Source organism: Asparagus officinalis, chromosome 9 (genome assembly GCF_001876935.1).
Source record: "Asparagus officinalis chromosome 9, Aspof.V1, whole genome shotgun sequence".
Lineage (NCBI taxonomy): Eukaryota > Viridiplantae > Streptophyta > Magnoliopsida > Asparagales > Asparagaceae > Asparagus > Asparagus officinalis.
In genome coordinates, this window is record NC_033802.1 from 44,059,139 (window position 1) to 44,064,339 (window position 5,201).

General features: G+C 36.9%; 1 protein-coding gene across 8 annotated transcripts in view; it reads left to right on the forward strand.

Moving 5' to 3' along the window:
• The window catches only part of LOC109823665 (helicase-like transcription factor CHR28), a 34,854-nt gene continuing 30,510 nt past the window's right edge, over window positions 858-5,201 (forward strand). For 5 of the 8 annotated variants that reach the window (XM_020389985.1, XM_020389984.1, XM_020389990.1 and 2 more), the window contains exon 1: window positions 860-1,045. The gene's annotated coding sequence lies outside the window, so the exon portion shown is untranslated. Of the gene's footprint in view, window positions 1,046-5,201 lie in introns of all 8 variants that reach the window. The other 3 variants (XR_002242433.1, XR_002242434.1, XM_020389986.1) reach the window with 2 other exon arrangements.

Consider the following 5,201-nt stretch of genomic DNA (forward strand, 5'->3'; position numbering starts at 1 on the left):
GAATGGAGTCGCCGCCGGTCAGGTAAGTTCACTTTCATTCATTTCTTTTATTCCTCTTAACAATTCAAAGAACTATTACTCCCATCAATTTTTAAAATAAAAAAAGATTAATGAGAGAGGAATTATACCTTTGTTTCCCCCCTTTTTCTTTCCCCCAACTTCTTCACTTTCTTCTCCTTCTTCTTCTTTTCTCTCTTCACAATCCTTATCTAGTTCTCAGAGGGTTTGGTTGAGGATGAGAGGATATTTTCCAATTTTATTAATTTTTCCCTTGTTTTTTTTTCTGTGGTTTTCTTTGATTTCTCTGTTTTATTCCTCCGTTAAGGAAGTGTCGGCCAATTTGTCGAATGGATTTTAGCCACTAAACACTAACGTGACAGATAATCAGGAGTTAGGGGTGAAATCCTTCTCTAATCTATAATTAAAAAAATTCTCCATTAATCAAGTTTTAAGGCACTAATTATTTAGGCTATACTACATGAGCCATGCCGGTCCTCCTTACGGCGTCTCTCGCTAGAACATCGTGCTCAACTCCTCCATCGTGTTTCTGTTACACGGATCCTGGGACATCATAGCCATCTGGGGCCACGTGATAATCCCTTTTTTTCGTTACCCTGAACTTCGCTTATATAAAGATTGTTTTCGACCTTTAATCAATTGCTGGGCAGCTAATAAGAAGCTAATAACGTGGATCAACGGTTCTGTTTCAGGTTTCAGTGGCCCCACAAAGAGGAATCCCACGTCCGCACCGTTCACCTCTATTTGATATTTTTCATCCTAAATCCTCAACTTTCCTCTATTTACTAACACGCATTTATGTATCGCTCGAGCTGAGCCAAGAATCGACGGCTCCAGTCGTACAAGCTAGTAATAAGAAAATATTTTTCGCGACCCTTTCGAAAATCTCCTTTGACAGTTCTTATTTTCTTTCTCCTCTCTCGAGTCCTATCGCACTTCCCAAAAGCCCTAACCCGAGCCCGCGATCCTCTCGCTTCCACACGCAATGGAGACTCGTGCGCTGAAGTCGCAGTCCCTCTGCTCCTAGGTAGGTTTCTCTTGTGCCTAGGGATCTGGATTTGCTCGGGTTGATTTACAATTGAGCTTGATCTCGGTCCCCTCGTGCGGTTCTGTTATCTAATTCTTTGTTTTGGTAGTGGTATTGGTTTCTGGGACGATCTTCATTCTTGATTTCGGGTGGGATTCTTTTGCGCCCTGCGATTTGGTGATTTTGGGGGTGATTTTACGGGTCGTTACTTTGAGTTTAGTCCAAGTTTAGATTTTTGATGCAAAAGCAGGAAGAATTTCCTTTTTTTTAAAAGGAAAACAAGTTTAGCCTGTGCGAGAAATTACTGTTTAGTTGGTTGCATGCTTAATTGGTTTGGTTTCGGATGCCATTCTTTACATGCTGACAAAAGTTATCCCTTTGAATATGAAAAGTTGCTACAATGTGGCGAAAATTTCCTTCAATGGATGATGTTAAATCAATCTCTACGTATTCGTTATGGTTATGATGTATTAGATTGCTGTTGTCTATATTGCGCCTCCCAAATTCTGTGAAATATCTGCAGCGCGTGGTGCTGCCACATAGACGTAGAAAGTTGCGAAGTATATGACTGTAATAATCGGAAAGGAAAAATGTTGTGGGTTTAGCTGAACTGTGAACTGATTGCGACTCAGGATTTTACACCTTGTTTAGAAAGTTGGGTGAAAGCCCCGTATTTTGTTTAGGGTGGTGATCCCTTGGAATGCATCTCAATTTCTTGAATTGAGAATTCTTGTATTCCTAATATCATTTTATAGCAGAGGCTACTCTACATAGTGAGCGGTAGCCCAATATTATTTTGACTGGTTCAAAGAGTGGTAGAAGTTTAAGCGGATGCTTTAGCAACCTACTAGTCGGCAAAAGAGCGTGATTTATTAATCCGTTACATAATAAAGCAGATTATTCCACTTAACATGGTATCCATATTCTATCCTATCCGCTTTATATGCCTTTTTGGTTTCTCAGTTCTTCTACTTTTCTGTTTTTTCCTTCTTTGAGCTTGTTTTTCAATTTATTTTTGAGAAGAGAAGGTAGAATGAGAGGGATTATTTAGTTTTTACCTAGTTCTTTGTTAATCTTTTGATTCTCCAATCAAATTGATTCGTCAATTTATATTTTGATGTGCAATGCTCTGTTTTTTAAAACTCCTATGTGTTATTTGCATACATACAAATTTAATGAATTCTATGCGCACACACATCCATTTCCAATAGTTCATTAACCTATACCATATCTTGCGAATGTCATCTTATTCATGTGAATAATACTCTGATGAACAATACTCACATTTAGAAAATCAGAGAAACTAGAAGCCTTTTGACTTGCACCAAGGTTTTTTTTCCTAAATGAGATCTTGATTGCTTAGTGTTAGAAATATTCATAGTTGACTATTTGCATTATGAATTCTTTCTATGATGAAATTGGAGTTTAATTTGGTCAATACCAACTTGCATTTAGTCTTAACTCTTAATCACTTCCTTTAATATATATACCAAAAAATTTCCTCCTATTCTTTTTACTCTTCTGTAAAATCAGATATATACATTTCTAACTTATATATATTGTCTATTTTACATTCATGAATTTTTAAATAATTTTATCGAATCTCGAAATCATTTAATCTGTAATAACAACTTTCGATCAAAAAAGAGTTGCGTTTAGAAGCATCTGGTTGCTGGTGTATGGTTGCAAAGTTGTCATTGGGTGAGATAAACATACTTGCACCTTACTTGGGAGCATATATATGAGGATGTTGTATATCCTATATGTGCATGTTTAGGTCAACATGCATGCACATGTGTTGGCCTAAGTTTTAACAACAACTATAAAAAGTAAAACTTAATGATACACATGCTCATTGTGAATAAGGGTGAGCAAACGGTCGGTCGGGTCGGTTTTAACCATTTTAGATGAGACCAAACCAAAAAATTTTCAGGTCGGTTCGGTTGATTTTTGGCTTGTGCCATCCCTCTCCACCAAGCAACAACAAGATCTAGTATGAGCGCAATCAAGAACAAGGGCTATCACTATTTGCCACAGACAATAAATAGAAAAATCAAAGAAGAGAAATTGGAGGAGAAATAAAGAAAATAAAGGTTGAAGATGAAGGACAAAGCTTAATGGATGATTAACTTTTTCAATTTAGTTATGGCAACTGCAACAAGAGGGGCCATGATTGCATGGTTTTGATTTTGATATTTGAGGGATTATTACCTCTTCATTCTTTTAGCAAGAGTTGGAGACAACTTGCATGAGGACTAGGTTTAACTCAGGTTGGTGGGTTGGCCCCACAAAGAAATAAACTATCGGGTACAGTTATAAGGTATTGTCTACTGATTGAGAATTTAAAGGAGCGGTATTGCGGTCCGTTCGGTGAAAACGGCTTAACAGGTGTTCGACCCGACTTGAGCCGAACAAAATATGAAACTGAACCGAACCGTCAGAAATCGGACGATTCAGTTGGTTTGTTCGGTTTATGCCAAACTTTGCTCAGCACTAGTCGTGAAGTACTTCTATATATAAGACTTTAAAAAGCAAAGATTTGGTTTACTTGTTCCTGAGTTTCTTTTCCCATGTACCTTTAAGTAAAGTCAGTAGAATGCCTCACTTTCAGTTTGTTGTTCGGCCTACATATGCTATGGAAACAAGTTTCAAACAAAAAAGATGCAAGGTAGACACTCATAATAGCTTATATTGTTTATTAGGTTGTCACCATTGGGCAGCTCGCAGAGTCTGCTGACTATAAGATAGGAATCTGTTGTGCCTTGATTGCTATCTGGTCATGTTGATGGTTAGCCTTATCCATCAGTCACCTAACCCACTAAACCTTAACCATTGCAAAGTTCTAATTAGATAATTAATTGACTTAGATTCTTGAGGGCTGACAAGGGCAACCGGATGGTAGCTAGCATCGTGCTTTACTGCTATTAGGCAATACTTAAGTCCCATATGAGCATTGTTGCTTTTAGAGGAAAGGGGAAAAAAGAACAGGTGAGCAAAGGAAAAGGGTCCAAATGATTTAAATGAGAAGTATGAGAATCCTTTTCTTAGGCTGCCATTATTATTCGCAAACAAGAGAAGGGAGAAGGAGAACTCTAAAGGACTTTTGTTTTTAACCTTTGTATCCTATTGTTGTTCATCCACTATGAAGAAAACGACTAGATTTATCTTGGAATTATTGTCTAGATTCAGTTTCGTTTAACCTTTTTATTAAGAAATTTGTTGATCTGCTATTTTGTGAGGGTCGAGTTCATTACAATTTTGTTCAATAGTGGGTAAGTGGCCATAATGGCAGACAGTGGAAACGGGCAAACAAGAGAAGGGAGAAGGAGAAATCAAAGGACTTATGTTTTTAACCTTTGTATCCTATTGTTGTTCATCCACTATGAAGAAAACAACTAGATTTATCTTGGAGTTATTGTCTAGATTCAGTTTTGTTTAACCTTTTTATTAAGAAATTTGTTGATCTGCTATTTTTTATGAGGTTCGAGTTCGTTACAATTTGGTTCAACAGTGGGTAAGTAGCCACAATGGCAGGCGGTGGAAATGGGCATGAAAGGTGTCGTGATGTTTATCATACTATTGATGTTGTATTTGTATCTTTCTTTCTTTCTTTTTTTTTTTGGTTAGGTGCTATTGTCTCTTTCTTGAGCAAAAAGCCAAGTTGGCTTCATAGCTTAAGCTCCCATTTTGACCACTTTTGGGGACAATGTATAATACCTTGTTCATTGTTGTATTTTCATCATTCTGTTCTTGTGTACGATAAGATAACTTATATATAATCTCATTATTAAGTTTGCTTCTCATCAATCTTTAAAAATAGCCTTACATACATTCTAGGAAACAAGGTTTTAAATGTCGGATGTAGGAGACACATCAGATGACTAAAATCCATGTCAAATTGTGAATATTTGGGGAAATATCAGGAATATGTAGTAAATTTTGGGATTGCCATATCGGATGGTGTGCTTAAATAATATAATGTCCTAAATGCAACATAAACATACTTAATAATATCTATAGTCTACAAATACAAAATATAAGTAACATATGATGTTTAGGATCACTAATCGATTCTAGAAACATGCTTATCGATTGCATGAGAAAGTGAGCAAGAGAGAGATAGAATGAGAGGGAGGGGGGGGGGGGGGGGAAGAGC